Source organism: Meriones unguiculatus, chromosome 2, assembly GCF_030254825.1.
Source record: "Meriones unguiculatus strain TT.TT164.6M chromosome 2, Bangor_MerUng_6.1, whole genome shotgun sequence".
NCBI lineage: Eukaryota > Metazoa > Chordata > Mammalia > Rodentia > Muridae > Meriones > Meriones unguiculatus.
The window spans coordinates 15,527,317-15,550,838 of NC_083350.1; the positions used below are offsets into that span (position 1 = coordinate 15,527,317).

Here is a 23,522-nt window from a genome sequence, read left to right on the forward strand (position 1 = left end):
AAATTCTTAAGGCCTAAGACCATGGTTCATTCTGCCACTTCCCTTTTGTGTGATCAGATGCAGACCCGGGTAGGTCCTTCATATTCAGGAAACCTGTTCTTGGCCTCCATGGTTAGAATCCCCTGGGGAGTTTTCCCTGTCCTTATGCTCTGCCAGCTCTATAGGACAGTTAGCTGAATCCCTCTGCACATGGGATCCAGGTACTTTCATTTGACATATTTCCCACTTGACTTCAAAGAGCATTCCCTACTCTAAGCATGAGCTATTTGAGGATAGGAAACCTGCTTTTGTAATTGCTGTTTCTCCAGAGCTCCAAGCAGTGTTTGGGCCTCAGTAGCTGTTAGCACTTTCTATCAGCATTTCCTCACAGATGTAAACAATAAACCCAGCACAGAGCTCGCCCCTTCCCAGTTTCATCACCTAAGTATTTGCAACCCTATCCAAGTAGGAATATGAATCAGAAACGGGATTCATATTTGATCTCCACCCACTCCACGCCACTGCAACACTCAAGTCCTTCATTATACTCAGTGATTATTTTTCTCCATACTGAATATCTCTCATCATGTCAGTGCACTTATTTACATAACCATCAGTACCATCCAAGGCCAGATGCCATCTTCAGGCCCCCAGGCCAACTCCTGAACTGGGTCACCCATTAATACTCCTGGAGCAACCAAGCCATTCTCCACTCTATATTCAAGACCACCCTTTCAAAATTCAAATGTGATCCAATGATTAAAATACATCCGTGGAGTTTGGATGCGTTTAGAGAACCCAGACTCCTTTTCCTCATCCACAAGAATCTATGGGCTGCTGTGTTCTAGTAATCTAGGTGCCCCGGTGTGGCCCATGAAGCCCCATGCTACACTGTACAGTAACCCTGAGGTTGGGCCTATAGGGCCCCTGTGACCTACAAGGCCCACTGGTCTGGTCCAATGGCCCCATGGAGTAATCTACTTGTCAGTCTTCATCCACCTCACCCCCTGTCTTTGCACTCTCTCTTAGCATTCTTATGCTTCTGTCTGTCTTCCTCCATCCCAGGAGTCCCAGGAGCTCTGTACACCCATTTCCTCCATCTAGAACATTTTCTCCCTCTTTTTGTCCCTCCTTGCTTAGTTAATTGCTGGTGCTCTTTTATTTCTCATCTTGTGGGCCTGTAAGTTGGTGCAAGTGTCTCAGACTCCAGCCAAAACAAAACAACCCTGTCATGCTGTCAGCACCATGCTCGCCCCTCTGTGAGCGCCTTCTTCAGTCAGCAACCCTCACTTCCATTTGTGTTGTTGGACTCATGCACCACTGCCCACTTCACTGAAGTCCACCTAAGCAGAGCCTGTGGCTGGCTTCACTCAGGCTCGCCCTAGTGCTAGACAGAGAGAACAAGGCCCTGGAGAAAGGGCTCAGTCAACAGTGACCAGCTGGATGATGCATCGTTCTCCCAGAACTGCTCCAAACTGTGCTGGTCTAGCTGCCGTGTGATCATTGAGTTTCCCCTGTCTCCCTTCCTCAGGAGGGGACGGGGTTGTGGGGGGCTGCCTCTCCTCCCTGAGACCCATGTGGTTCCTAGAAGCACAGTTACGTAAAACAGCCCACATGACATGTCTGCTTAGCTCTATTTTTAGCAGCCTCCTAAAGATCTATTAATATCTACTGCCATCAGTTGCTTTTCTCTGGGATTCTTTTAATGTTTCTTTATCTCCTAGAACTTCCCCAAAACTGAGTTAGGGTTTTGGCCTGCAAAGGTGTTTTGTTTAAATTTCTCACAAGAATTTTTTTGCTTGTTTTAATTTTTATTTATGATTACTGTATATGTGTATGGTGTGTGTGTATATCTGTGTGTCTGTGAGTATGTATGTGTGTGCTATTGTGTACATATGAATGTTAGAGAACAATTCTGTGAATTCAGGTCTTCCCTTCCATCTTTATATGGGTCCCAGGAAACAAATTCGAGTCTCCAGGCTTGCAAGGCAAGTGACTGCAGCTATCTTACTTCTGCAGTTCTTTCTTCTCGTTTTCTGATTTCACATCATGGTCTCATGTCACGCAGGTGCTTTCACTCACATTTAGTGTCCTTGTCCCCCCATAATCTTGAGCCTGGGTGTAAAAGGCATCAGGGTGAGTCTCCTAGCTCCTGCAGTAGCTGCTTGGTCATCTCCACTGCACCCTCTCTAGTCTCAACCCCCCCTGGAAATAATACCCTGCATCTCAACATCTTTCTTTGAACCTTCCCAAAACAACAGAAAAAAAATGGACTAGACCTCAATTTCTTGGTTTTGTGACCTGCTAAGACACTTTTTTTTTGTCTTTGAGCCTCACTCTACTGATCTTAGGTAAAATAAAATGCTTGGGCTAGATTATTGAGAATTGCTCAGTAGTATTAAAAATATTAGGAACAATAATGGCAATTATCATATTAGCTGACATTTATTAAAAATATCACATGGCCAAGCACTAAATATTTCATGTATATTTTATCAGTTCATTTTAAAATTATTCATTCAGCAAACAAAGCAGAAGTTTATGGCCTGTTTTATAAATGCTGGCACTCAAGCACAGTGAGGTTGATCCACAGAGCCAGGATTTGCACCCAGCAGGACTGGCTCTAAGCCCTCATTATTATTATTATTATTATTATTATTATTATTATTGTTAATCAGTATTGTTTGATCTGTCCTGAATTTTATGTGTTTCCATGTGAGGTTGAAAATTGTCTTTTCAATTTCTGTAAATAACTCTGTTGGGATTTTGATTGGGATTACATTGATTCTGTAGATTGCTTTTGGGAAGATGGTCATTTTCAGTATATTAATCCTACCAATCCATGAGCATAGATCTTTCTATCTTCTGATATCTTCTTCAACTTCTTTTTTTAAAAATTGTTTTTATCCAACTCTTTTGTTTGTTTTCTTAGAATTAACCCAAGATGTGTGTGTGTGTGTGTGTGTGTGTGTGTGTGTGTGTGTGTTGAGGCTATTGTGAAAGGTATTTTTCTCTGAATTTCTTTCTAAGTGTCATTTTTTATGTGCATTTATTTTGTATTCTGCTACTTAACTGAAAATATTTATCTGTTGAAGAAATTTGTGTTTGGGGAATTTCTTTTCTGTTTCTGTATATTTGGGGTTCTATATGCTTCTCGTGCTACTTATAGGTTTGGTCTTTCCCATGTGTCCCATGTTTCCTAGATATTTTGTTCCTGGATTGTTTTAGATTGAACAGAAAATGTTACCTTGTTTTCAACACCTGAGATTCGCTCTTCCATGCCTTGTAATCTGATGGTGTTGCTTACCCATGAGGTTTTTATTTGACAACCTAACTATTGTATTTTCAGTTTTATTTCAGTTTGCGTTTTCTTTAGTAATTTTATTTCTTTGTTAAATTCTACTTTTATGTCTTTAATAGTTTTCATTATTTCATTAAGCTGTGTTTTCACAGATTTCATTAAGGGATTTATTCATATCCTCTTTAAGGTCCTTGAACATATTTGTAATTACTGTTTCAAAATCTTGTCTTGGGCTTCTGCTATATTGCATTTCTCAGGGTCTACACAATACAGTTGCTGGCTTCTCGAGGAAGCATATTGTCTTGGCTGTTCACGGTTGTGCTTTTGTATTGAGATCTAGGCATCTGGAGTTGTGGTGTTTGAGGTGTTTCTTGGTATTGAGTTCTAGTTTTGTCTTTGTTAGGTGAGTGTCCCATTCTTTGGTTTTTGTTACCCTTTCTTGATACGAGGCAAGTGTAGTAGCTCTGGGGTCCCTAGAAGGGAGTGTTTCTGTGGGTTTCTGAGTGCTCTCTGACATCAAGCAATGGAGATGAGCTAGGCAGAAAGGTTGATAAAGGCCTCCAGAAAGTGATCGGATGCCTGGGGTTGCTCCTGTATGCAGAGCCTCCAGGGAATGGAGGTGGAACAGGGGGAGGGGCTCCCACAAACAGGCCAAAAAGGTCATGATAGAAGACAGTAAGGACAGTGCAAACCACCTGCCTGAGTCCCAGGGGCCACTGGATCCCTGGGAGAGAGTGCTGACACACAGGAATGGAGATGAGCTAAAAGAGCCAAACCCTTACTCTTACATAACTCACATGAAGGACAGAGAGCAAGATTTAGAGTCGACGTTAGAGGACTACCTCTGTTAGCTGTGGGGCCTTCCAGGCTACTTCTGTTCCCTACATGGACTATGAGAAAGTCCTGCATCAAAGTGCAGAGCCTGCTAGGACCACTAAAGCAAAATGTCATAGCCTGGGCAACTGAGCAACAGATATGTTTATTTCCTCACAGATCTGAGCCAGCAATGGTAGTCTCTTCCACAGCCCTGACCTTATCTCACATGTCTTTCTGGGTCCCCTGTGGCCACCCTTTACTCTGCTGCTTGACAGTGATATTATTGAAGGACACTTATCTTGCTGGATTAGGATCCACCCTAATGACCCCACTTTACCTTAATTATTTCTTTAAAACTCTTCATCTCCAAATATAGTCACAATCTAAGGTACTGGGAGCTTAGACTGAAACATGGGAGACACAGTTCAGACTCTAACAAGTGGATTTTTTAAATACAGCTTTAAGAGCATCTTATGTCCCTTCCTGCTGCCAGTTCCAACTTCATACCCATCCTTCTTCTATTCTTGGGCAGCGGCGGGGTTTGAAGGCTCTGCTGGCAACATGGAAGTGACACAGGGTGGAATCTGTCTGTTTGGCAGCTATTTCTAGAGAAAAAAAAAAGCCCTTCCTTATTTTAGATTGCTCATGGCGTAGTTTACAGTTCTCAAGTTAACATCGGATGCCTTGAAGTCTTGGAAAAATATTATGATACGTTGCAGCCCTTCAAACGTACATGGCATATTTACCTAAGGATGTTAGCTTGGTTTTCAAAAGTTGGCTTTACCCCTTCCAAATGGACCAGCTTCTTCTTCCTCTTACAGCTGGGCAGGAGAGGGATCAGCACTTTTATAAGTAGCAACAAACAGGTGTCTCAGGGAAGCCACATGCTGCCATGCCTCACCCCATAGGTTTCTGCGTTCACTGCTAGGGCCTTGCCTTCCTTGCTGGGACACCATCCCATAGCCATAGCAGGTTAGACATGAACCATGCAGAAGGAGCCAGGAGATTGCTCTCTTAGGATGCTTTGACACAGTATGTGTAGCGCTACCACTGTGGAGAGGCACTGGGGAGCCTCTGAGAGAAAGGATCAAGCCGCAGCAGCCATTGCCTGGGTACCCGCACACACCCAGCACCACACACAGTCCTTAGCACACGACCTTCAACTTTTACATCGCCCTGGAAGTCAGCTTAATGATCTGCTTTCTCCCAAATGGAGGCTGAGGCTCAGAGATGCTGAGCAGCCTACCCAGGTGTGACAGCAGAGGGTCGGGACTCAAGACCCTCTGCCCATTCGCAGACCTCACAGGGGAGGAGGGCACTCAGGGCATGGTCAGGGAGTGCTGTGAAGTAGCCAGGTAGACAAGAAGGGGACAGCAGTCTCCTCCATCTGGAGGGAGTACCCGGGTGCAGACCTGAAATGACCCGCTGCTGCAGAAACCTGAGGAATGAAGCAGGCAGCTCAGCCCCAGCCTGTGGGTAAAAGGGAGCAGCCTTGACGAAAGGGAAGTGATTCCCCAAGGGCTAATGCCAAGCTTGATGACTGCCAATGGGAGTGAACCAGAGAAATAGAAACCTTTAAACCTGAGCCAGACTAGTTGAGTTCCAAGACAGGAATCTGTCATCTCCCTTTTTCGTACACAGTCTGTATTCTGAGAAGACTCTTTTCCGTGGCTGTCCTTTGAGTGGCTTTGTGAGCATGGTGTTTTGTTAAGGGAAGAATGAGGGGAGGTGAGGAAGGCTGAACTTTCTAATGTTCAGCTACTGCCATTTATTACTTTTTTGAGGCACGCTCTCACTATGTAACACAGGCTAGCTTCAGATCCATGATGTCCTGGGATATGGCACCATACACAGCATTCTTATATGATAGTACACGCACATGCGTGCACGCGCGCGCGCGCACACACACACACACACACACACACACACACACAGTCAACCTGGAGGGGGTTTCAGTGATAAGTCCTGTTATGACACCTAAAATAACAAACCAACCTCCATTCCTGGCCCCTGAAGGTGTCTCTTTCCAAGAATTATCTTCTTCCTCCTTTTTTTTTCTCTCTCCCCTGTTCCCTCCCACTTTCTCTTGCTTTCCCTCCTCCTCTTGTTTCCACTCTCTAGCTCTGAAATGTGGAACATACAAAGTAAGCTGGCATCTTTTGGGGAAATGCCAGTTCTTGTTTATTGGATTTGGATTGGCCTCTACCTTTTCTGAGGCCATCTACGAAGTCATAAAGATCTATAGTTTGCAACCTGTGTTCAAAGGTGCCTTTGTTGTTCTACACATAGGAGTTGAACTTTAAGAATTATATTATCATCTCTTCTAAAACTGATTTCCCGAACAACACTTGTATGGTCTCAGTTTCTAACTGAATCCCTTGATGTGCTTGTTTGATTTTTATCCATCCGCAGTGTTAATGCTGCCATCTCTTTTAGCTTGAAAATAACTTGAGATTTTCAATGTGAAATGTTTTTTTTTAATTGCTATGACAACTTGTCATAAACTAATCTTTATGGATAAAGATTTTCTCACTAATGTGTAGAAATAATCTAGGTAATTATTTCACAAAAATAAGGTTCAGTGTTTTCATTGACTGATTTTAAAATTAAATGGTTGAAAGTGAGTTTTTACTAAGTAGCATAGCCCAGTATCTGTTGCAATGTGTGTGTTTGTTTCCTGTAGGATTTTGTTATTTTAAAGTGTTGAGCTTTGACGTCTGAGCAACCTTCAGATGAAATACTACATCAAAATTCATTTTCTACATGCAAAAAGAAAAAAAAAAAGTTTGGCTCTGCAAACGTAACAGTATGTACTGAAGACCATTAGTGGTTTTAGTAAAAGACAGGGGATTTATAATTAAAATAAGCAAATATTAACCATTGTAGAAGAAGTACAAGCAGAATCCTAATTAATGAATTTGCTAATTATTTTCTTCACTGTATGGCTGCTGTTGCCTGTCAGCAGAAATGTGTTATTGTATATTTGGGAAGAGGAAATTTACTTGAGGACTCTGAAAGCCAGCCTACGTGCTAAGCACCAAAGCTGAAGAATTCTACCCCAGGGAATTTTAAGAAATAGGGCTTGGGTGACTGCTCAATTGATCATTCTAAATTAAACTACAAAGTACTGGCTTTAAATTTGGCTTAGGGGGAGAAAAACACTTGGCTGGTGTATGGGTTCTGCTGTCTTCCTGTGTCTTATTTTATAAGATGACCACACCGATATGCTAAGTGAAATAAAATTCCAAGAGATTGCCTAACCCCAGGCTTACCAAGGCAAGCAGGGAATTTCTTCAGGAGCAGCTTCACCCCAGATCCAACCCCAGGGCAGCACTCGGGACAATGCATGCCTGTCATTTAATTGTCTTTGTTTACCAGGAGTTCAACACGCTGAGCCATAGATGTGGCCTGTGGTCTGGCTGAGCAGGGAACATGGAAATGGGGCTCAGACTTGGTTCAAGCTTGGGTGGACCCTGTGATTAATGCCATGCAGGAGACTATGGAGGTCACTGGTAAAGGGCTTCAGACTTCAGCCTTCACAGTGAGACCAAAGGCCTGCACTACTTTCTGTAGCTGCCTTTGCATTGCATTCTTGGGACAGCAAAGAGGGGTGTGTGTGTGTGTGTGTGTGTGTGTGTGTGTGTGTGTGTGTGTGTGTCTGGGATGAAACCCAGTGCTTTCTTCATACTAAGTAGAAGCTCCCGCACTGAGCCCTACCCCCAGCTCTGCTTTTTTGTTATTTATGTCGTGGGAAAAGGAAAGTCTGAACCCACTATCCCATCCATCCTTCCTTCTTTAGGCCCCCTCACCGAGGAACTTGAGAATACAGATTCTCAGGTCACCTCAGATCACTGAACCAGGAGCCACTGCAGGCTGAGCCAGCTATGCATTAGCAGGTTGGAGGCCCGGTGCCCCAGGAAATGGCTCATGTGTGTGAAAGTGCATACAAGAACCATATTTGAGTCCTGGCTCAAGACACAGCCACTAAACGGGGAGGAAGTTTCGGCTCAGGTACTTAGCTTGTTGAGTTTGGGTTCCCAACATTCTCTCCTTGCTTACAACATATGCTGTGGATGGTCTCGCAGGATGATGACTGCTGCCATGTCTTCCACTGGCCTTTAACACAGACACATAGAGTGATCCTTTTGCGGTCAGGACCTCTGCCTCCTGAACGCTGGGGTTATATGTGTGTGATACTATGCCCAGCTTTTTACACGGAAGATCAAACCCAGCTCTTTGGGTTTGCCCAGCGAGCACTTTGCTAGCTGAACCATCTCCCTCGCCACTGAGCTTTTGCTTAAAGTCACATCTCTCTAAATTTCCTCCCATCTCATGCTGCAACTCTGAACAACTCCTCCTCCTGCCTTCCACCTGGAGTTCAGAGAACATGATGGTAGGAGTGTGAGGAGGAAGGAATTGCCTGCTTTTCTCCTCAGAGAGGCCATTGGTTGGGAAGGGAGCTGCGTTAATACCAACTGTGAATAAGCCTGCTCTCTTAGCCCCTCTGTCCAGCCCCGGCCTGGGTCTCTGCATCAGCAGGGCTGACTGCGTTTCCCCTCAGCTGATCTCATGCCCTGTTTCAACTGACTGCACTGCACTCTGGACTGAGACTTAGCTTTCCATCTCTTGTCCTGTGAGCATGCCCTGCTGGAGGTCTCCACAGCCGAGAGTTGCTGCCGATCTGTCCCCTGACCAGCCGTAGCTCTGCACAGCTGTGCCACCTCTCCACCTTTGGAGCCAGTAGGACTGACTCCAAGGTTGAGAATTTCTGCACACTGAAGGGGAAACTGCTTGGATGATTTTTCCCTGTGGTGTGAAGAGGGGAGAAGAAGATGATAGTGTTGAGTAGTGCCCGTGGCAGGTTGCCTTGGTAACTGCCTCCTCTGGAAACAGCACCCGTTCGTTAGTCCTGTACGAGGTCCTCAGAGTGGGAGGAGGGAAGGTGGCTGTCACGTTGGAACCCCTGAGTGACAGAGATCTCTGGGAAAAAAGTCATACTTGTCTGGGCATCAGGAGTGTTCCAAACTCTTGTGACATGCCAGCTGACACCTCAGAGCAGCCCGAGAGAGTATACCACCTCACTACAGGGGCCAATGCACTCTCCAGTAAATTCATCTCTACTCCTCTCTCTGGAATGGCTCCTATGTCCCCTTTCTTTCCCCTGAAGCCAAGGATATGTTTTTTTTTTAATTATTAACATTTTAATCTTTTCATTTATATTTTACTTCTTTTTTGTTTTGTTTTGGTTTGGTCTGGTTTTTTGAGACAAAGTTTTTCTGTATAGTCCTGGCTGTCCCAGAACTTACCCTGTAGACTAGCTGGCCTTGAACTCAGAGATCTACCTACTTCTGCCTCCCACGTGCTGGGATTGAAGGTGTGCGCCGCCACTGCCCGGTTCTCCTTTTTATTTTTTATGTGACTTGGTGTTTTTCTTTCGTGGATGTCTGTATGAGGGTATCAGATACCCTGAAATGGCATTACAGACTGTGAGAGCTGCTGTGTAGGTACTGGGAATAGAACCAGGATCCTCAGAAAGAGCCGCCAGTACTCTTAACCTCTGAGCTTGTCTATCTCTCCAGTCCCTAGGGTATAATCTTTTGAGTTGCCAAAAACATCATCTCCAGATAGCCCAGGGGATGCTCAACTTATGTCATAGCCAGGACATAAATTTTCATACTTGGAACTTAAGTGGAAATTACAGATCCTCTAGGAGAAGAACCTGCTATCAGTGTGGACAGTTGAACTTAAATCTTGCCGAGGTTAGGACAAAGGGAAGAGTAGGCATGTTTGAAAAGAAAGGAGGTGGAACCGTGTTAGAGGAAAGAAAAGAGCAGAAGGCACCCTGGAACCAAGCTAACGATTCCTTTTCCCCATTCACACCCTCTCCCATGCTTACTTTCTGTCCTCTTCTGTGGCCTTTCTGAAGCAAACGTGTAGTGAGGAATTGGGGAGAGGTTTCACAGAGGGGAACTGTCTCTAAGGGATGAGATGAAAGATCTGGAGGCCAGGAAAGAACAAGATGGCAGAGCGATGGAAGGTAGAGTTGGCTCAAAAGAAGCTGCAGTCAGGTAAGGAATTAAAGCAATGTGATTAAAGAAGGGGGATGAAGGCCAAAGCCGGGTAAGGATGTACTTCAAACATGACCATAGAAAGTTCTCATGTGCCACACACTCTCCAGCCTGGGAGAGATTATATTTCGGAATTGGAGTTGGAGGAGAGCTGGGATCATGCGTATCTGTGATGAATTGTGTATGATTGTTACCCACCATGTCTAGCCCCTTACCTATGGCTGTAGTGTCCAGTTATCTCTATTTAAAATCTGGTCATTGTCCCATTTTCACAAATGGGAACAGTAGGAGAAGAGCGATCTCATGTCAGAGGCCTGGGCACTGACCATTCACAAGTTGGACTTGTCATTTAGAACATAGTTTGGCTGTCAGGACAGCACCTAGAAACTGGGGCATTTAATTCACTTAGTACTCGATACTTAGGGTCAGTACACTGCTCTTCCCCTTTCCAGCTGTATAGACTTGAGCCTCAGTTTCTCTGTTTGTAAGATGGAGGTGAAACCACAGAGGGTAGGCTTGTGCAAGGACTGTCTGCGGGTCTGCCAACGGCCTCTTTCCCCAGACTTTCCTGATGCATCAGACCTCCTCCTTCACAAAGGACAGAGGAAGTTGCTGCCTCTTGCTCGGGCTCTTTTAAAACAAAATCAAATGGTAGGTTCTCTCAGCCCAGGCTGATCTGTTCCCTGGCTGTCAAGATCCACCCCATCAGACCTTTCCATTCCTCCAGCACAGACTGACTTCTCAAGGCCACGATACTGACACCCCACCCCATGTGTGCTCCGCCTCTCGGCCCATTTTCACTCTTCAAGTCTCCACTTAAATGTCACTTCTTCAGGAAGTCTACCATTGTTCCCCAAAGTAATTGGTCCTCGTTGCCTCCACTCTTCGGCGTTGCGTGGTTTCCAATCAGACTTGCACCACGCTTGAACCCTAGCCAGTCTTTCTGTCACATCGGCCTCTCTACCTCTGAACTGTGAGTTTCTCAGAGCTGAGGACTGTGCCTGCTTCATCTGCACCTGAATCCCACTGCCTGGATCATAGGGCTGCTAAATAAATATTGTATGAAAATATTAAATATTAAATAGCACTACGGGCAAGTGCTTTGGACAGTGGAAAGTTGCTTTGCAAATGAGTTTTTGTTTTACTTTTTATTGCTGTCTTCAGGGTTACCAAACAATAAAAGAGCTCTCTCTACAGCAGCCGAGACTGTTGGAAGAAGAGCAGAACAACTTGTAAGGAGGGCTTAATCAGAATGGCTCGAAAACTACATGATTTCTTGTGCCGTGGCTGCACCCAAAGAAGGAAGATTTAAAAAGTAAAAAATAAAAAGTCAATCTGAGGGGACAGTTTATCTTCGGTCTCGGAAACAAGCTGAATTTAACATCCTGAGTTTGTCAGTGTGTGATCTGATAGCCAGGAAAGAAACGTGAAAGAGGGAACTTGTCCAGGACTGCCCTGCTCTCTAGGTTTGGTTTTGGTTGAGTAGACTCCTAACCATGCTCTTTGACATCCTGCCTGCAAGTGACAAGAGAATGTACAGTCACCAGAGTTCTACTGCCAAGCATCTCCTTTGCTCAGAACACTCATGTTCTGTGTTCTGGATACACTGTCCTACACAACCTGTTACACACACATACACACACTCAGGTTTGCTCACTCTCACTCCCCACCCCTTCGGCCCTACACAACCCCACCATTGGCCACTCTTCTGCCCCATTCCCAGGCACTAGTCTGTTGTTATCTCTAAGTTCACCCCAGTGTTGCTGCTCAACCATCAGCTGCTCTCTCACACTGCTCCCCATTGGCCTTCTGCCCTTGCCCTGTGCCCTGACCCTCACTCCCCTAGCCAGCCACACCCTTCAGGAGATGCTCCTTCAGACACCACTGCCCTGGCCCCTTCTTGCAAATGTTTTCCATCCTTAGACCCAGTCCCAATCCTACCCTGCATTTTCATTTAGCCTTCACCTCTTAATGTGCCAGGAGCTGTACACAGCAGGAACACCAGGGTAAAGTAGCCCCCGCTCTTGTCTTGGGATTCTCAACCTAATGGAAGAAAACCCAGTTAAGAGATAAAAGCCTGTGCCCTGGCCTGTCAAGAAGCCTGTGTGTGTGCTGTGAATAAGGAGGAGGAGCAACTCTGGAGGTGTCATTTCCCCTGAGAAGGTGACAGTACCTCCAAGCAGAGTCATATGTGGATGGTCTTTCACAGTCTAGGAAGGTGGCAGCGCAGGACAGTCACCCCGACCCATGCCATTCACAGAGAAGCTGGAGTTGAGGGGAAACACAATGATGAAGGTCTAAGTTGGGGTGCTGTGAGGGAGCTCGGACTTGAACCTCTGTAATGGAGAGCTAGGCAAACAATATTACAATCAGAGAATGAGAAGAACAGAGGCTGTGAAGTGCAGCGGGAGATGGAGAGAGCTGTGGGGCTTCTTCTGAGCCTGCTCATTGAAGGTTCCATTGATTCTCGTGTTTCCATTACGAGGAAGCGGAGAAGAACATTCTCTGCTCTGCTGCTGCCATGGTGACAAGACATAGTGCAAGAAGACTCTACCTAGAGAGATGCTCTCACCTGTGGCTCCCTGGGTCAAGCCCTGTGTGGGGCCACACAGCCAGGCCTCGGGCAGAGGTGAAAAGAGGTAGAATCCTAAGCTCAAAGAGGCTCCAGGCCAGTGGTTCTCAGCCTGTGGGTCACAACCCCATCAGCAAACCTCTGTCTTCAAAAATATTTACATTACAATTTGTAACAGTAGAAAAATTACAGTTATAAAGTAGCCATGGAAATAATTTTTATGGTTGGGGGGTCACCACAACATGAAGAACTGCTTTAAGGATTGCAGCATCAGGAAGGTCAAGGACCGTTGCCCTAGGTGCAGACAAGGCAGTCCCGCCTCTTCTCCCAGGCATCTTTGCTCCGCACTCAAAGGAGCACAGGGATGTTTGGCCCCTGGAGCCAGGGGAATGTGAGCCTGTATGTCTGGCCTCCTTTGAAATCCAAGTTTGCAATTTTAGCTTCAGAACTAGAAACAATCTACATCACTAGCATAAAGAAAAATATTTTCTTAGTGGTAAAATAAACCCTGGTTCTAAAAGCGGCCTTCTTTCAAGCTGGAAGTCTCGCTCAGGTCTCTGTCGCCTCTGTGTCCCCCAGTGAGCAGCTCTGTACTTGGCCTGCTGCAGGTAGAATAGGGCCAGCCCTGGCAAGTTGGCTCCATGCTCTTTTCTGACTGCGTGGCACCATCCCACCCAGCTTCCTGTATGTTCTGGGGCCAGCTCCGGCCACAATGCAGAAGCCCACTGCTATGCCTTCTACTTTAGGCCCCAAGTCGCCTGCTCCCGTGGCACTGATGAGGGCAACTTGGAAGTAGGGTCTGTACACAGCCTCGGTGGCTACAGCCTTTCCCTGGCACTACCTTTCTCACCTATCCTTCTCACATGGGGCCTCCAGATCATACCAACAGACAGAGCCTGCCTCGGGCTGGTTCTCGAGGCTCAGTAATTCCCAAAGTTCTTTACCTGGAACAGAGAGCTAGGAAGGGGTGGAGAGAATGCTCTTCCACTGTGTCATTGACCAGCCAGACTTTCCTCTGCACTGGCTGGAGCACTAGCCTGAGCCTGGGTGCCAGCCCCATCCTACATTCCCAGCTAACTCCTTCCACCATTGGGGAGGGGAGGGGAGGGAAAGGGAGGGAACCCCGGTCCTGATGCAGGGAGAGCTGTCCAGACTAAGTCCACATGGATCCTGCTGCTGCTAGCTATGCCAAGGTCCCAGCATCGTCTGCAACGGGCACTTTATCAGTGTGGGGAGAATCTCCTGGGAGGTGAAGATGGAGGTGTGCACCCGGTGCCAGCAGCAATCTGGTAACTCGGGGAGGGAGATAGCTACCCTGGACGTGGACGTGAGGCTTCCAAAGTCTTCCCGCTCCATCCCAGGCCTCCCTCCCCGATTGCTGTTCCCTCTCCTGGCTGCTCTTCTTTAACACTGGGCCCACAGGCTGGCTTGTACCACCAGGACTCTGAGTGGGTGGGTTCCTGTGGAGGGCCACACCTCTGAGTCATTTCACTGTCTTGGTTCCACCTGAGGGGGGAGAGAGTCTTTTCCCACCAGGCTCTCCTTAGACTAAGTTGATATGGAGCTAACTTTAACCTTCAGACCCTGGCCCTGCCCTAGGTGCCCGGTGCTTTTACGGTCATCCGAAGATCAAGGCATACCTAGATGGGGCTGCTCTCCAGACAGCTCTCCAGACAGCTCTGCAGGGCTGGGTCCGGCCACTCTAGTGAGCCGGTGTGCTGTGGCTCTTGCCTCAGAATGTAAGCTTTCTCTTCAGGTTGGAGCAAGGCGCCTAAGACTTGGAAACCCTCAGAGTTTTCAGGGGCCTTTTCCAGGGTTACACAAATAGGGAACAACTGTGCAGCATCGGGGAGCTGAGTGCAGGTGAGGTAGGGTGCTCTAGGGATGCAGCTTTGGTGTGCTCTCACCCAGGCCAGGCCGGTCTTTTCCGTGATGCACCTGTCTTTGAGTCACCATTTGTCCTCTGGTTCAGTGTCTAGACTTGGGTGGAGTTGTATCTTTGATCTTCAGTCCGTGAATAGATTCATGTTCAAGGGTGCAGGTCTCCCCAGAGGAAAAGTCACACAATACCTGGGGCGAGCCTTTTCTTTTCTCCTAGCTTCAGTTTCTCCACCCAGCTGTGGGCGAGGCCTCCATTTCTATGGTAATTAGTAGGGATCTCCTGCACTTAGGTAACACCGTTGTCCAAGAGAAACCAAAATGCGCTAGGAAGAACCATGCCTGCTGGTGGGAAACCAGTCACTCGGACGCCGTTCTTCAGCTTTTTCTCTAAAAGCAAGTGTGGTCACCGGGCCACTACTCACTCTGTGCTCCATCTGCTGTGTTTCTGGCTCTTGCAGCCTTCCCTCCATCTGTGTTCACCCTGTTTGCTCCCTCTGGGGGCTCCTCATTGGATAGCTGATGGCTTCTGCCTTCCCTGAGTCATGTGTGTTACTGCCAGACGGCCTCCCCAGGGGTCCTGACCATCAGGACCAAGAGGTTGTGTGTGTGTGGAATGCCTTTCAAGGATCACATCGCCGACCAGAGACCCGTGATGTTCCTCCCGTATCCCCTGATAGAGCGAGCGGCAAAGTGAACAAGTGCACATCTGGACAGAAGCATGTCTTTTGTCCAGCATCTGTCTGGCCCATGGTTCTGGCTCTCTGGCTAAGAAGCTTCTGTCTGAAGGAGATGCTCACTGAGAGGGGCAGGAGAGTGGGTGTCGGGTGTGTGGTGGCGGGGCTTGGGGTGTGGGAACACAGCTAGCGTGGACGGTCTTACCCGCAGACTCCTTCCTGTACTCCCCACCCCAGCTGGGTGTCTCAGTGTGTGCTGGTTAGAAGTGCAGGTACCACAGGTAACAACCTGAAGGCGCCTTCAGCGTCCTCCCTCCACCCGCTTCTCAAAAGAGGCTCAACGCAGGCTCGGTAGCTTAAGGGCTGCTGCTCACCTTTTGCCATATGAAGGCCACTGGTAATGGAGGAGTGTTGCGACAAGAAATGATAACACTGACCCCAGAGCCCGGTGTCAGTGCTGTGGAAGATCTGACGTTTGCTGTACTGAGTTGTGCTCCTGACTGGTATGTTTTTCTTGGGGATGCGTATTCACCATCTTTGTTCTTCTCTTTGTGAAGAGGTGGGGCAGGTGGCTGAGGTGAGGGGAGACCTTTGCTGTGGAAAGCTCACAGGTAGTACAGCACTGGAATCCAGGCCTCCTGACCCCCAGCCCCCAGATTTCCTCAACTGTGACATCCCTGAATGGCCTAAGAATTGCTGTTTTCTTTACGCAAGCTGTCAAGACAGCACTTCTGGCCACTTGTGAATGGGGCAGATGCAGCTGCTGGGAAAAGAAACACTTCCCTCTGCTGGAGGAATAGCTCCTTTGGCCTCTGAGTACACCCCTGTCAATGATCAGGCAGCCATGTGCCTTAATTAGCTGGGTGATAGGCAGTGAGTGTGAGTGGTGGGGAGTCAGAAGTCTCTGAAGCTTAAAGGGAGAGAGCCCAGCGTGTGAGTCAGGTAAGGCCCGGGACGCACTCTTGTACTCTCATATTCCCTGTGGGAAGAAGAAAGAACATTTGAATTGACCATGGGGCGTGGTGCTTCTCAAGACGCATTTGTCCTGCTCAAATATTTTTATTATTGAGATGGTTAGTTAGAGACTGGGCACCTGGAGGAGTAATGGAGGAGCTCCTGCCCTCCCCACAGCAAGCTTCCAGACAGAAAGAGAGAGAGGAGACTTGAGAAAGGACGATGGGCACACAGCCTGAGAAGATGGCTAGTCTAGAGACACCTGGGAAGGCCTCGTGGAAGTTAGGAAAGCTTAGACTTAGGGAATGTGTACAAAGAACCAGGTGAAGTAGGAAGGAAATCCTGCTGGCAGTAGGAATGGTGTGCTTGGGGATGAGGCAGCAAGAGAAGGGTGTGGCCAGCGGATTGAGGTGCATCTTGGGGGACAGAGATGGCTCTGTGGGTTAGAGACACTCGTTGCTCGTGCAGAGCGCCCAGGCTCAGTTCCCAGCAACCCACGCACATGGTAATTCATAACCATTTGTAACTTCAGTCCCAGGGCATCCCGTGCTGCCTTCTGAGGGCACCAGGCACACATGTGGTGCACATACATAAACACAGGCAAAGCATACATGTAAAATAAAAATCTAAAAGGGGTTTGTTGTTGTGGTTGTTTGTTTGTTCTAAAGACAGGTACCTTGTGTGGCTGGTGGGTGTAGTCCCGAGTATGGAGAAATGCTTAGGAAGGTTGTCAGGTCCCAAGTGACTCAGCCAAGGATGACAAATCCTCCTCCAAGGAACCAGGAAATGAGAAAGGGAAGCCAGCACTCAAACATGACAAGGGCTAGGTAGAGGGGGACTGCCTGGCCAAAGCCCCACACTGACAGAACATGTTGAAGTTTGCTGGGACCCAGGCTCCACCTCTTTGCACTGTGACCTTAGAAAGTCAATTTTTCCCTCTTCAATTTGCTAAGAAGTGGTGGGTGACACACATGGAGCCCCCTCTTTGCTAGGCAGCTGCTGTGCTGTGAAGTCTTGCTGGTGGGACAGGGGTGCCATCACAGAGATGGGAGTGTGCAGTCAGGGTCATATTTGAGGTGCAGGGAATTCTGTCCGAGCTCCGGCTCCAGCAATGGACAGAGGCAGTGTCAATGGGATGCTGTTTGAGGAAGAGTCTGGTTTTTCTGGCTCATCAGAAAAGGAAGAGGAAGGACTGCTGGTTAATTCTGCCATCAGCACACGTCGGAGTACAAGGACCATATAAATAGGTAGATGTGTTTGCCTTTTCTGATCAAAAACAAGGTGATGCTCGCTCCCGTGGTTACACAGCCCTTGCATATCCCTGCCCTGGGCTCTGGGTGAGGAGGGTGTGATCGTATTGAAGACCGTATCTTCAATAGGAGTTTGGTAGGAAAGTTCAAGTGCAAACTCTGGGCCTTCCCAGGATAGTCTGTTGCCCGTGGGCTCACAGACAGTAAGCTCCCAACTCAGGAAAGGCTGTGGCCCCAAGGAATTGAAGAGGCAGACTCTGCCTTCCAAAACTGAGAACCTACATGTTCTGGTTTCCCTCCAGAATACAGCCCAACCAAGTCAGCCATAAACAGGCCTCACCTACTAGCTGCCAAAGTCGCCGTTGTGCTGAGTTAGACTTTGAGAGAAACCACTATCTTCAGCTGGGCACAGCAGCATGTATCTATAATCCCAGTATTGACGAGGCTGAAGCCAAAGGGTTATGAGTTCAAGGACAGCTTGCGCCACATAATAAGACCCCATGTCATTCCTTCTTACCCTACACACAAAGAAACCCCCAGTTTCTACTCTTCTACATTTCCATCCTTTAAAGAAAGAAAATAGGAAGTTTTGCCTTTAAAGTACAGAAGTCAAATGTGGGCGTCATCTCAAGTCAGAATTGAATCATTGCTATGCACCGCACTTTCCTGACATATCCCAGAAGGCATATTTCTAGTCTCAGGCTGAGCAGGTGTCTACACAGCTGGCACAGTTTCCATGGAGACCAGCACCAACACTTCATATAAGGGAATCCAGGTTGCTCCTTTCCTTGGCTTCTCCCAGGCTGGGACTGTTTCTTGGGACCTCCCATGAAAACAGCCAGCATTTCTCTCTCCCCACTATTTCAGAGTGTTAAAAGTTCTGGGAGGTCTTTGTTCTCCTGAATGGTTACACAATGTTCTACAAAAGTAGTAAAGTCGGGCTTGGTGTCTCACACCTTTAATAATCAGCACTAGAGGTGAAGGTAGGTAGGTTCAATGCCAGCCTGGTCTACGTAGTGAGTTCCAGTACAGCCAGAGCTACACAATGAGACCCTGTCTCAAAAATTATAATAATACAATAGTTATTATTATTATTACCATTATTATTTTTTAAATAAGCAAAGCCTGCAAGCTGTAATTTGCTCTTTCATGGAAGTGACTATAGCACAGGTCTGATGTTCCTTAAGCAAACTATTTTATTAAAGCCCTCTGTTGCTCTATTCTTAACTCCTACTCGGAGAGAGAAGAACAACAGGGGTCTTCATCTCCTCTCCTAGGGTCCCCATTAGCATGGTTCTTAAGGAAACTTGATAAGGGAACTGCAGCCCATGGTGGATGGTATGTCTGTGTCTGAGGGACAGTGTCTGCCATTAGAGTACATTCACAGACATGACCATTCCTCCTGACAAGAAGGCTGGAGATAGAGACCAGTAATTGTGGCCCAGCTACTCACGGCTATCAGAAAGCCCCACTGTCCATCTGCCACTCATAGTGTGCTAGGTTTGGTCCTCCAGCTTTTCTGCATTGTCTCAGATGGCTGCCATTACAGCAACATCGATTCCTCTACAGCTGTGTCCTCAGACAGGAGGTAGGGTTTCTTGCTCCTCGGGGAGGAAGATTTTTCCCAGATCTCCACCCTAAAAAGCTTTTCTTAAAAGCTTATTGTTTGGGAATTGATCCTGTGATCACCCAATGTCAGTTTCTTCCCACAGATTACAACTGCTTCGACTCGGGATTTTCAGTGGGTTTGGGTTTGAGAAGTACAGTTGCCCTCTAGGACTTTAGGGACTGTGTGAGGACCGTGTGACTAGGGGGTACCATTCACACATGGTGGTACCATTAGACCAGCATTAATAAACCTTAGTGGCAGGGCTGGTAAGATGGCTCAGTGCGTAAAGAGAGTTGCTATACAGATTGGACAACCTGTATACAGATTGGAGTTCAAACTCCAGAGCCCACATGAAGGTGGAAAGGGAGTCCCCAAAGTTGTCTGACCTTCACTTGTATGCCCTGGCATAATTGTGTCGGGAGTCACATGACATCATGCACACATACACGCAAGGAGGTTGCTGCTGACCCTGAGCAGGACCTGCTTGGATCACATTGGTGATCCTGATAGAGACTAACCCAGCTAGTCTTCACGTGACCACAGCCTTGTCAGGAAGCATGACTGGCATCCTATAAGAGACACCGAGCCAGGCACCAGCTGGCCTCTCCAATGCCAGCCTGTCTCTGTTGAAACCTCCCAGTAGACCAGCAACTCATGGAGCTGACTGGACATCATGGTCAGTGTTTGGAGACACTGCAGAGTGGCATGGAGTGGAGAGGGGCCCGTGCTCAGGAGGGCCCCTGCTGACGAAGACCTGGACTCAAAAGTCAATAGTTCTGAGACTGAGAAGCGCAGGGTAGGGACAGCTTCTCCACGGCTGAACCAGGTGTGATTTCTGTTCATAGGCAGGAGGCGACAGTGGTCAGTGTCAGCTCAAGAGGTGCCACCAGGCAGCACCTCTGTGAGGACTTGGCTCACCTGGAGGAAGCTGGCCACAACATGGCCAAAAAAATTATTCTGTCCCTTTATAGAAGTGGCTTTCTGACCTTTACTCATGAACCTTGGAGTCAGTCAGGCCCCAGTGCGGCATAAATGGCTTCACCTGAAATTGTGCAGGCTCTCGCCTGTTCGACTGACACTTCAGCCCCATCTGAAAATCAACTACAGGTTTTTGGGGGTGTTTGGGAGAAGGAAGGAATCGGGAGCTGTGAAATGTCAGTGTCTCACCGGAGACTGTTTCCTGCTGGAGTCAACACTGTGAGGTTTGGGAGGCCGTGAGCAGGCAGAGGGGTGAGTCTAAATTTAGATTTTTCTAAAGCCAATTTGTAAACTAGAGCCCCAGGAATCACAGAAAGGGAGAGGCGGCACATGCGGCCTCCCCTCTGCTCTGCCTCCATCTGTTAAAAGGCTACATAGGGGGAGAATAGCTCACTGGAAGCTGTTAGCGAGAAACCAGGCGAAAGCGGGGTTCCGCTGGTGGGAGACCTAGGGTAGAGTTTTTATTTCTGTGTTTATCACACTGTTTTCTATGGGACTGGGAGAGCCTGCGCTGCCCTTGGGGGAGCTACACGCCGTCATCTTTGCTGCCTGTCATCCTAGCACAGCTGAATAGGTTGACCTTTCTGTCTCGTACGGTGAATGCCAAGTCCTCTGGTTTGAAATCATATCTGGGATTCTGGGCTGCCGCTTTCTCAGAGAGAGATGACCAGTCTTTGCCGCTGAGTCTACTCCGCTACCCAGGGACACATCTATGTGCCATCTGCCTCTCTCTGGGGCTGACTAGCCCTGCCTGTTGGCACATCACGCTAGAAGTGAACTGAGACCAGTTAGAGGCTGCTTCATGGCCAGCTGCCTGTGGGGAAAGGCAATGGGTTTGCAGGAGATATTACAGAGGCGCTAGAGAGAGGAAGTTAGAAAAGGAAGCAGAGACAGTGACAGGAAACGCAGGTGGGAACAGAATGCTTGGATGAAGGCCACCTGCATAGGGTGTTGAGATTCTGAGAGGTAGTATTGGAGTGGCAGAGGCTGCTGAGAGGGTCAAAGTTCAAGTACAGGGCTTTGTATGCATGATTAGGGATCGATGTAAAAAGAGCCTACTGAGCATGTTGCTCTCTCACAGCACACAGAGAGGCATGAAAAGTGCTGAAAACAGGGGCGCACACCCCTGAGACAGGAACGGATCCGAAAGGCACAATCAAAGAAGCGAGGCAGGGAATTGAAAGGGTCCATTTAGACGCCCCGGAGGAAGATGGCGCTGCTGGAGTGGAGCCTTCCCAAGGTGACATGTTCCCTGTGTCCTCTAGCTGAGCACTGAGAAAAAGACAGTCCCTCCCACTGGGGGCAGAAAGAGGAAAGAATTTAAAAATAAATGAAGCCCTTCTTAATTATTCACAGATTATCTGCATTGCAGCCCCTACTGCCAACAACTCCTCCTCTGAGCCATTCCAATCTCTGTTTATCGCCCAGCAGGAGCTAGAAAGGGGAGGAGGCTTGGGCATCTCTCCTCCTCAGAGAGAGATGGATGTGATTAGATCCCTCTGCCATACTGCTGAGGACCCGATGAGGCTCACAAGTGGGACTGCAAGAAGCCCCGACTCCAGGGGGGATCTTCTGGCGTGGTTGCTGGAGTCAGGCTAGAACCAGGATGTGCGCATGGAGTTTAACGAGCGTGAAGTTTAAGTCAGGCATCCCTGAGTTAAAAGGAGGACTTTCCTGCACACAGCCATGAGTCTCAGCACCCCCTCTGAGGTGGCTCAGGCATCTGCACAGTAGGTGAAGGGTCTTCCTTTAGCCACATTCTGTGCTCACACCAGTCAGCCAGTGCTCACAAAGCCTCAGAGTCCTTCACCTGCCAAGTGAGAACTTGGATCAGAAGCAGCTTCATAAGGCATGCTCTTAGCATCTGGGGACACCAGGCTGGGGGGGGGGGGGCATGTGTCAGTTACTAATAGAGCTGCTCAATAGACTACTTAGAAGCCTGTCACTACCCAATAAAGGCTAATAGTGATTCCCAGTCACATGAGCCCAGGAGGACAGTACCATCTGTAGATAAGGACAATGGGACTTGTTCACTCAGACTGTTCACCAGCCTGAAGTTTTCTTAGGTCTGTGATTGTTTTGCCTCTGGGCCCAATAAGAGCTTCAGAGGTGAACCACTGTAAATTTGACAGGCTGTCCAAAGAGCCAGTCCATCTCATTCAGGTGTGAGGACCTGCTGAACAGCAACCATAATGGCTGGCATTTTTAGAGCTGAGTACTTACTGTGTCCCAGCGCAAATTTCCTTGTACAGAGGGGACAGGGCAGGGGCCCGTGGCACAAGCCAGGAGGTGCTTCTTTGATGCTTGCCCACACAAGCATAAAAACCTAAATTCAGCTCCTCAGAACCCATATAAAAGCCCATAACCCTGGAGCTGGGAGAACAGAGGCAAGAGGTTCCCTGGGGCTTGTTGGCTAGCCACCCTAGACAAGTCAAGGAGCTCTGGGATCAGTGAGAGGCAATCCAGAGAATAACTCGGAGAAGCTATTGAAGAAAGGTTCTGGGATCAACTTCAGGCTTCCGCATGCACAGATGCGTGCCCGAATGCACAGCCCTCAGTGGGGATCTGATTATTCACTCTTCTGATCATCTGTATGCCATACCCCCCATGCACACACACTGTAATTTCAGAGCATCAAGCTCATGGTTGTCTTGCTTCGTTTGTTATTTGTAGAGTCATACAGAGCTCACATGGGTACGTGTGTACACACATGGGGCTCTGCTCTGGGATGAGACTTAAGATAGATGAGGTGGGAGTTAAGAATTGAGGAACCCGGCCAGGTTCCCTCCATGATGGATACAAAGTTCTATCTCTGTGCAGCCATGAACTTTGTCCACTTGGGAAACATGCCATACTCCTGAAGTCACCATGTTGCCTTACTTCAGAGTTCTTCGTTGACCAGGCTAAGATTTGTAGGGCTTTCCCCTTTTCACGTAATATCCTATACCTGCAAATTGAGTTAGCAGCCATCAGAGGGGAACCGTCAAACACAGATGTGGCCAACTGCTTTAAGCAGTTAGGTCCCCAGTGTTTCCGACATAAAAAGAATAGGGCTCGGCATGCCAGCACTGGCTTTTGGGCAGGCAGCCCCTTCCTGTGAATGGGGAGAGTTTTATTGTTTCTGCCACCCATATGGAAAGCAAAGACTACAAATGCTATTAAATCTCAGTCAGAGGCTAACTTTCTCTTAAAGTATTCAAAGGCATTTGCAAAATAAGGAAGAGACCCTCATGGGAAAACAGGATTATTGAGCCCTCATTTTCATCTGTAACTAGTTCCTTTCGACTTTCAACCTTCCTAGCTAGCGCTGATGTGTGTGTGTGTCTGGAAAGCATAACAGATTAATTTTGCAAAGGTCAAAAGGGATGACTCCCACCCCCAGTCTGCACGTCAGCCCTGGGGGAGCAGGCACTGACAGGGAAGCACACCGTCTGATGGGC

The 23,522-nt window shown here is 47.8% G+C and overlaps 1 protein-coding gene across 5 annotated transcripts in view; it reads left to right on the forward strand.

Moving 5' to 3' along the window:
- The window catches only part of Mapk4 (mitogen-activated protein kinase 4), a 125,236-nt gene that overhangs the window by 60,903 nt on the left and 40,811 nt on the right, over positions 1-23,522 (forward strand). The window lies entirely within an intron of this gene.